Source organism: Neofelis nebulosa, chromosome 16, assembly GCF_028018385.1.
Source record: "Neofelis nebulosa isolate mNeoNeb1 chromosome 16, mNeoNeb1.pri, whole genome shotgun sequence".
In the NCBI taxonomy this organism is placed as follows: Eukaryota; Metazoa; Chordata; class Mammalia; order Carnivora; family Felidae; genus Neofelis; species Neofelis nebulosa.
In genome coordinates, this window is record NC_080797.1 from 58,741,181 (window position 1) to 58,751,348 (window position 10,168).

At 39.8% G+C, this 10,168-nt stretch overlaps 1 pseudogene; it reads left to right on the forward strand.

Moving 5' to 3' along the window:
- The first annotated feature begins 8,855 nt into the window (after positions 1–8,855).
- Positions 8,856–9,316, forward strand: LOC131497571 (small ribosomal subunit protein uS8-like; annotated as a pseudogene).
- The last annotated feature ends 852 nt before the right edge of the window (positions 9,317–10,168 follow it).

Genomic DNA, 10,168 nt, shown 5'->3' on the forward strand with positions numbered 1-10,168 from the left:
AGCAGGCTCCAGACTCTGAGCTGCTAGCACAGAGTTCAACGTGGGGCTCGAACTCACCAACTGTGAGATCATGACCTGAGCAGAAGTCTGACACTTAACCAGCTGAGCCACCCAGGTGCCCCTCACCCATATTTTTAAATGTCTATTTATTTTTGAGAGAGAAAGAGAGAGAGAGAGAGAGAGAGAGAGAGAGAGAACACATGAGTGGGGGTGGGGCAGAGAGAGAGGGGGACAGGGGATCCAAAGCAGGCTCTTTGATGACAGCAGAGAGCCAGGTGCAGGGTTTGAACCCACAAGCTGTGAGATCATGACCCAAGCCAAAGTTGGACGCTTAGCTGTCTGAGCCACCCAGGCATCCCATGGGTGGGTAGAATTTAAAGTGATTTATTTTCTAATTGTTTACTTTTTTTTGGAGTTTATAATAAATATGTATCATTTTTACAAATAAATTCATTCTTAAAAGTATGTTAAGGTCAGCTGTCTTTGAGTGTTACAGGTAATTTTTAATTTTGCCTATCTGCATTTCCCAATTTCAACAGTGTGCCTATATTTGTGTTATCATGTTGCATTTTAAGTTTATTTATTTATTTTTTGAGAGAGAGAGGGAGAGTGAGGAGGGAGAGGAGCAGAGAGGGAAAGAGAGAATCCCAAGCAGGCTCCACAATGTCAGCGCAGAGCCTGACTTGGGGCCGATCTCATGAACTGCGAGCCGAAACCAAGAACCAGTCACTTAACCAAATGAGGCACCCAAGTTCCCCTATTTGTGTTACAATGTTAAGAAAAAGCTCAAAAGGTGAGCAATCTGAAATCGGGAGCCATCAGGACCTGTAAATAGTTCAGTAGCATCATCAAATACACTAGAAGGATTGAGGAGTATTGTTATTTTCTAATAGGAGTGGTTTGGGTCTTCCTATTTTGGTTTAAGTAACAAAATTGATTAAATCACAAACACATAGGAAATATCTGTATCAGGGCTTTCACAGTTGAATCGTTAAGTACAGTCAAGCCAGTCTTCTAGAAGCCCCTTCTCTGTGAAGACCAGATGCAATAGAGTTCAGAGGAAACTGGTCCAAATGACCAACTGGTGAATGGATAAATAAAATATGGCCTCTCCATAGAATGGAAAATTATTCAGCAATAAAAATGAAGTCCTGATACATGCTACAACATGGATGGACCTTGAAAAACTCACACTATGTGAGAGAAGCCAGTCATAAAGACTCCATATTGCATGATTCCACATAGGAAATGTCCAGACTAGGCCAATGTATAAAGACAGAAAGCAGATTAATTATTGCCTAAGACTGGGGGTATTGGAGGGAAATGCGAGTGACTGCCAATGGGTATGGGTTTCATCTGGGGATGATGAAAATATTCTAAAATTGCAGTGATAGCTGCACAATGCTGAATATACTAAAAAAACAGTGAATTTGACTCTTTAAATGGGTGAATTGTATGGTATGTGAATTATATCTCAATAATTCTGGGTTTTTTTATTTTTTTATGTTTTTATTTTATTTTTGAGAGAGAGAGAGACAGAGTGTGAGTGGGGGAGGGGGAGAGAGAGGGGGAGACAGAATCTGAAGTAGGCTCCAGGCTCTGAGCTGTCAGCGCAGAGCCTGACGCAGGGCTTGAACTCACAGACTGCAAGATCGGAAGCCGAAGGGACGCCCAACCAACTGAGCCACCCAGGCACCCCTCAATAATGCTGTTTTTTTTTAAAAAAGAAAAAACTGGTTGCTTACACATCTGTCTCTTTGTGAAAAGTATTCAATTTTTCCCTTGGGCCTCTGAAATCATACTCTATGCTAGGAAGGTTTGTTTGGAAACACATTTTGTGCATGAACTGGAGCATTATTAGAATTACAACCATTTATACAAGGCTTCGTGATGTCCACAACTTGCTCCATGTGTTCCTCCTCCACCAGGTGAAGCGAAATGATTAAGAACATGGATTACAGGGGCTCCTGAATGGCTCAGTTAACCATCTGACTCTTGGTTTCCACTCAGGTCATGATCTCACGGTTTGTGAGTTCAAGCCCCGCACTGGGCTCTGTGCTGACAGCTCAGAGCCTGGAGCCTGCTTCGGATTCTGCATCTCCTTCTCTCTCTGTCCCTCCCCCACTTGTGCTCTGTCTCTGTCCCTCAAAGATAAATAAATGTAATAAAAAAATTTTTTTAAGGTAAAAATAAGGATTACAAATAAGAACAGGCCTGAAGTGCTGATGTTATCGGGGTCGGAGCTAGAGGCTAGCAGTGAAACAACATAATGACCTGCCTATCAATCTTAGGAAATCTTTAGCATGGGGGTGCTTACCAAGTAACTGATAGTGAAAATTTCACATACATTACTTCACTTCATCCTCAAAATAACCTTTAACAGCAGGTACTACAGATCTGTGTTTTATAGATGAGGAAACTGAGGCTAGCTTAGAGAAGTGAAGGAGCTTTCCAAGAATCCAGGATCAGGAAATCATGAGTCAGGGCGCCTGGGTGGCTCAGTTGGTTAAGTGTCTGACTCTTGATTTTGGCTCAGGTTATGATCTCACGGTTCTTGGGATCAAGCCCTGCATCTGGTTCTGTGCTGACAGCAAGGAGCCTGCTTGGGATTCTCTCTTTTCCTCTTTCTCTGCCCCTCCCCCATGCACACATGCACTCTGTCTCTCTCATAATAAATAAATAAACATTTTTTTTAATGAAAATAAAGTACAAAAGTTAAAAAAAAAAAAGACAGAAAGAAAGTCATGGAGGCAGTCCAAATTGGACAAAGTCAAGGAGACTGAGAAGATAGACTTAACTCACCGAGGACACCTCCAACAAAAAAAGGCATGCACTCAGATGTCACTGCTCAATGCCTATGTTCTTAGCAGCATCTTAATCACACAGGCATGTGGTAGATTTACCTTCTCTGGAAGTCACCATTTCTCCTCTTTTTTTCCAGAGTGAATTTTTCTTGACCTTTTCATTACCTGGATTCATCTCAAGAGCATTTCACTGTCCATTTTTGAAGAACCTTCTTAGCCAACTAATTTTCCTGTCTTTCCCTGAGTGCAAGCTAGGGAGTTCCAGAAAACTCTTCCCTGTATTTGCTTCTCGGGGCCTGATAAACATTTCTTCAAGGTGTGGCAACACTTCTGTGTTGTGTGCTGCAACCAGAACATCGTCAGATCTTCGAAGTCTAGTCAGAGTGCTGTATATCTCAGGGTGGGAGGGTGTTTCACACCCATGTTTATTTATTTATTTTTTCAGGTTTCCGTTATTTAAGTAATGTCTACATCCAGTGGGGGGCGGGGCTCGAACTCATGAACTGTGAGATCATGACCTGAGCTGAAACCAAGAGTCGGACACTTAACCAGTTGAGCCACCCAGGTGCCTAGGTGCAAACTCTTGACAGAGCAGCATGGTTACGAGACAAATAAGTATTCTGTATTAAGCCAGTACCACCAAAACTACATTTTTAGAATGTCTGTCTTTTGACTTGGCTAATTCCACAACACATATAGACAGGTGCCCATTTTTTAAATTTTTTAATGTTTATTTTATTTTTGAGGGAGAGAAAGACAGAGCCCGAATGGGGGAGGGGCAGAGAGAGAGGGAGACAGAATCGGAAGCAGGCTCCAGGCTCTGAACTGTCCTGACATGGGGCTGGAACTCACAAGCCGTGAGATCATGACTTGAGCTGAAGTCGAACGTGTAACAGACTGAGCCACCCAGGCGCCCTGTGGTGCCCAAATTTTAAACAAGAATTTTGTGTCATCAGAATGAATCTTCCTAGTAGAAATTATTTCTGGTACTAATGGTGGTAGTTCTCCATTATACAATACATAATGCAAATGTGTTTATAATCTGAGTGGCTAACGATAGCTTTTCCTGATGTCACATAGTTTCTCTTCATCCATTAGTTTAACCAGTCAATTAAAAGACAGAGATTTGGGGGCATCTGGGTGGCTCAGTCGGTTGAGCGTCCGACTTCGGCTCAGGTCACGATCTCACGGTTCGTGAGTTCGAGCCCTGCATCAAGCTCTGCACTGACAGCTCGGAGCCTGGAGCCTGGAGCCTGCTTCAGATTCTGTGTCTCCCTCTCCCTCTGCCCCTTCCCCCACTCATGCTCTGTCTCTCTCTGTTCTCAAAAATGAATAAACGTTAATAAATAAATACATACATAAATAAATGACAGAGATTTTTACTGAAGACTCCTTGTACACCTGGGTTTTCGATCCCATCTGTCATCTATAAACTTCCCATTTTCAAACGACCCCCTTAGAACCCTTAGCAGAGATCAAAGAACAGAATTCTATGCCATTAAGTTGTAGCCTACAGATCATCAGATGGTAAAGGTACTCTACATATATTATTTCATTCAATCCTCCCAGAAACCATATGGAAATAAGTATTATGTAACAACAACAAAAATAAACAGACTGCTAGAAAAGATCAGAGCTAGTATCCAAATTCAGGTTATTCCAACCTAAGAACCCATGCTCTTCCTACTACCATGATTGAAGAGATAGACACATTCATGTAAAGCTATGATACACATTATAGCATGATGTCTCATAAGAGAAGGTATAAATGAAAGCTGCCCAAACCCCCTAATAAGGATTCTTATTAGCTGTAGAAAACTGGGGAAGATCTCAGGAGGAAATGGCAAATGAAAGAGGACTTTATGAATGAATAAAATATCAACCAGTTCTGAAAATACGGCCATCAGGTAAATTCTCCATGCAGACTCACAGGGATTATCCTTCAAACCCATATTTCACCTGAAAATTCCTCAGTACTTCAAAGCCCTGCTCATCTTTTTTTCTTGTTAAGTTTTTATTTAAATTCCATGGGGCTCCTGGGTGGCTCAGTTGGTTAAGTGTCCGACTCTCAATCTTGGCTCAGGCTCAGGTCACTTGGTCAGTGTGAAGCCTGCTTGGGATTCTCTCTCTCCCTTTCTCTGTCCCTCCCCTGCTTGTGCGCTCGCTCTCTCTCTCTCCCTCTCTCTCTCTCTCAGAATAAAGAAACTAAAAAATTTTTAATTCCAGTTAGTTTATATACAGTGTGATATTAGTTTCAGATCTACAGCATAGTGATTCAACACCTCCACACAATTCCGGTGCTTATCATGATAAGTGCACTCCTTAATCCCCTTCACCTATTTCACTCATCCCCTCTCCCCTCTGGTCACGAGTTTGTTCTCTATAGTTATGAATCTGTTTCTTGGTTTGCCTCTTTTACCTTTGCTCTTAGATTCCACATATGAGTGAAATTACATGGTATTTGTCTTTCTCTGACTTATTTCGCTTAGCATTATGTTCTCTAGCCCCATCCATGTCCTTGCAAATGGCAAGATTTCATTCTTTCTTATGGCTGAGTATTATTCCATTGTATATATACACCACATCTTCTTTATCCATTCATCAGCCGCTAAGATACTTAGGTTGTTTCCATAATCTGGCTGTTGTAGATAATGCTGCTGTAAACGTCAGAGTGCATGTATCCCTTTGAATTAGTATTTGTGTATTTTTTGGATAAATACCCAATAGTGTTATTGTGGGATCATAGGGTAGTTCTATTTTTAACATTTTGAGGAAACTCCATACTGTTTTCCATGGTGGCTGCACCAGTTTGCATTCACACCAACAGTGCAAGATGGTTCCCCTTTCTCCATATCGTTGCCAACACCTGTTGTTTCTTCTGTTGTTGATTTTAGCCATTCTGACAGGTGAGGTGATATCTCATTGTAGGTATGACTTGCATGTACCTGATAATAAGTGATATTAAGCAACTTTTCATGTGTCTGTTGGCTATCTGTATCTCTGGAAAAATATCTGTGTCTTCCGCCCATTTTTAATTGGATTATTTGTTTTTTGGGTGGTGAGTTTTAGAAGCTCTTTATAGATTTTGGATATTAACCCTTTATCTGTCATTTGCAAATATCTTCTTCCATTCCATAGGTTGCCTTTCAGTTTATTGTTTACTTCAGTGTACAGAAACTTTTTATTTTGATGTGGTCCTAATAGTTTATTTTTGCTTTTGTTTCCCTTGCTTCAGGAGACATATCTAGAAAGAAGTCACTATGGCCCATGTCAAAGTTACTGCCTCTGTTCTCTTCTAGGACTTTTATAGTTTCAGGTCTCACATTTGGGTCTTTAATCCATGTTGAATTTATTTTTGTGTATGATGTAAGTGGCCCAGTTTTCTTGTGCATGTTGCTGTCCACTTTCCCCAAAACTATTTGCTGAAGAGACCGTCTGTATCACATTGGATATTCTTTCCTGCTTTGTCAAAGATTAATTGGCCATATAGCTGTGGATTCATTTCTGGTTTTTCTATTCTGTTCTATTTATCTATATGTCTATTTTTGTGCCAGTACCATCTTTTCATCACTACAGCTTTGTAGTATATCTTGAAGTCTGGAATTGTGATGCCTCCAGCTTTGCTTTTCAAGATTGCTTTGGCTATGGGGTGCCTCAGTGGCTCAGTCGATTGGGCATCTGACTCCTGATTTTGATTCAAATCATGATCCCATGGTTTGTGAGGTTGAGCCCTGCCACGGGCTCTGCACTGACAGCACAGAGCCTCCTTAGGATTCTCTCTCTACCTCTCTCTCTCTCTCTCTCTGCCCCTTCTTCATTCATGCTTTCTCTCTCGCTTGCTAAAAAAAAAAAAAAAAAAGATTGCTTTGGCCATTTGGGGTCTTTCTGGTTCCATACAAGTTTTGGAATTGTTTGTTCTAGTTCTGTGAAGAATACAGGTGTTATTTTGATAGGGATTGCACTGAATGTATAGATTGTTTTGGGTAGTATAGACATTTTAACAATATTTGTTCTTCTAATCCATGAACATGGAATGTCTTTCCATTTCTTTGTGTCATCTTCAATTTCTTTGATCAGTGTTTCATAGTTTTCAGAGTATACCTCTTTCACCTCTTTGGTTAGGTTTATTCCTAGGTATCTTATGGGTTTTGGTGCAATTGTTAATGGGACTGATTTCTTAATTTCTCTTTGTTGATTCATTTGTGATGTATAGAAATGCAACAGGTTTCTGTACATTGATTTTGTATCCTGACTTTATTATCAGTTCTAGCAGTTTCTAAACCTACTTTATTGAAGGGTTTTATTATAAATGAATGTTATGTTTTGTCAAATGCTTTTTCTGCATCTATTGAAATGATCATATGATTCTTACGCTTTCTTTTATTAACATAGTGTTTCATGTTAATTGATTTGCATATATTAAACCACACTTGCAACCCAGTAATAAATATCAATTGATCAAGGTGCATGATTTTTTTGATGTATTGTTGGACTCGGTTTGCTAGTATTTTGAGAAGTTGTGCACCCATGTTCATCAGGGATATTGGCCTGTAGTTCTCTTTTTCAGTGGAGTCATTCTCTAGTTTTGGTATCAGGGTAATGCTGGCCTCAGAATGAGCTTGGAAGTTTTCCTTACTTTTCTATTTTTTGGAATAGTTTGAGAATAGGTATGAACTTTTATTTTTTTTTTAAGTTTATTTATTTTGAGAGTGAGAGAACATGCATGTGGGTGGGGGAGGGGTGAAGAGAGAAGGAGAGAGAATCCCAAGCAGGCTCCACACCGTCAGCACAGAGCTCAATCCCACAAACTGTGAGATCATGACCTGAGCCAAAACCAAGTGTTGGATGCTTAACCAACTGAGCCACCCAGGCACCTCAAGAATAGGTATGAACTCTTCCTTAAATGCTTAGAATTCCCCTGGGAAGCCATCCAACCCTGGACTTTTGTTTTTTGATTACGGATTCAGTTCATTTGCTGGTTATTGGTCTATTCAAATTTTCTGTTTCAGTTTTGATAGTTTATAGGTTTCCAGCTATTTATCCCATTTCTCCCAGGTTGTCCAATTTGATGGCATATAGTTTTTCATAATATTCTCTTAGAATTGTTTGTATTTCTGTGGCTGGTGTTGGTTGTTATTTTTCCTCTCTCTCATTTGTGATTGTATCTGGGTCCTTTCTCTCCCCCCCCCCCTTTTTTATTTATTTATTTTTTTTGATGAGCTTGTCTAGAGGGTTTTCAATTTTATTAAAGAACCAGGTCCTGGTTTCAGTGATCTGTTCTGTTTTTTTTCCTTTCTATTATCATTTATTTCTGCTCTAATCTTTAGTATTTCCTTCCTTCTGCTGGCTTAGGCTTCCTTTGTTCTTTTTCCAGCTCCTTTAAGTGTAACATTAGGTTGTTTGAGATTTTTCTTGCTTCTTAAGGTAGGCCTTAATGCTATATGCCTTCCTCTTAAGACTGATTTTGCTGCATCCCAAAGGTTTTGGATTGTTGTGTTTTCATTTTTCATTTGTTTCCATGTATTTTTTAATTTGATTTCCTGGCTGGCCCATTCATTGTCTAGCAGTATGTGGTTTAACCTCCATGTATATGTGGTCTTTCCAAATTTTTCTTGTGATTGACTTCTAGTTTCCTAGCATTGTGGTTAGAAAAGATGCATGGTATGATTTCAACCTTCTTGAATCTGTTAAGGCCTGTTTTGTGGCCTAATGTGTGATCTATTATGGAGAATGTTCCATGTGCACTTGAAAAGAATGTGTGTTCTGCTTTCTTAACATGGGATGTTCTGAATATATCTGTTGAGTCCATCTGGTCCAGCGTGCCATTCAAAGCCATTGTTTCCTTGTTGATTTTCTTTTTAGATGATCAATCCATTGATGTAAGTGGGGTGTTACAGTCCCTACAATTATTGCATAATTATGAATTAGTTCCTTTATGTTTGTTGTTTTCTGTATTTGGGTGCTTTATGTTAGGTGCATAAATATTTACAATTGTTGTATCTTCTTGTTGGATTGTCCCTTTATTAATATATAGTGGCCTTCTAGCTCTTTCTACCATCTTTCTGTGCCGCCATTATGGTGAGCATGAATGTCCTGGCAGATCCTCTCAAGAGCATTAACAATGCTGAAAAGAGAGGCAAACGCCAGGTTCTTATTAGGCCATGCTCCAAAGTCATTGTCCGATTTCTGACTGTGATAATGAAGCACGGTTACATTGGTGAATCTGAAATCATCGATGATCACAGAGCTGGGAAAATTGTTGCAAATCTCACAGGCAGATTAAACAAGTGTGGAGTGATCAGCCCCAGGTTTGATGTACAACTCAAAGATCTAAAAAATGGCAGAATAATCTGCTCCCATCCCACCAGTTTGGTTTCACTGTGCTGACAACCTCAGCTGGCATCATGGACCATGAAGAAGTAAGACAAAAACACACAGGAGGGAAAATCCTGGCATTCTTCTTCTAGCGATGTAATATATTCATACAAATAAAATGCCTCACTGGAAAAAAAGGGAAAAAGGAAAAAAATATATATAGTGGTTTTGTCTCTTAACAGTCTTTGTTTTATAATCATTTGTCTAGGGGCACCTGGGTGGCTCAGTTGGTTAAGCATCCAATTCTACATTTTGGCTCAGGTCATGATCTCACCAACTGCCCATGACAGCCCATGCTGTCAGCATGGAGTCAGCTTGGAAATATCTCTCCCAATCTCTCCACCCCTCCCCTATTCACACCCATGCTTTCTCTCAAAATAAATAAAATTTTAAAAATAAATAAAGACTAGTTTGTCAAAAAAAAAAAAAAAAAAAAGCCTAGTTTGTCCCATGTAGGTATTGCTACTCTGGCTTTCCTTTGACATCTATTTGAATGACAAATGTTTCTCCAGGCCCTCACGTATCTAGGTGTAAAATGAGTCCTGGGGCATCTGAGTGGTTCAGTTGGCTGAGTGTCCAACTCTTTATTTATTTTAATATATGAAATTTATTGTCAAATTGGTTTCCATACAACACCCAGTGCCAACTCTTGATTTCAGCTCAGGTCATGATCTCATGGTTCCTCGGATTGAGCCCTGCATTGGGCTCTGTGCTGACAGTGTGGAGCCTGCTTGGGGTTCTCTCCCTCCTCTCTCTCTGTCCTTTCACCTGTTCAAGCTCTAAGTAAACCTAAAAAAATAAAATAAGTCTCTTGTAAGGCAGCATATAGAAGATGGATCTTGTTTTTTTATCCATTACATCACTTTATGTCTTTTGCTCGGAGCATTTAGTCCATTGACTTTCATTTTTTTTTTAATTTTTTTTTCTTTTTTTTTAGTGTTTATTTATTTTTGAGACAGAGAGAGACAGAGCATGAACGGGGGAGGGGC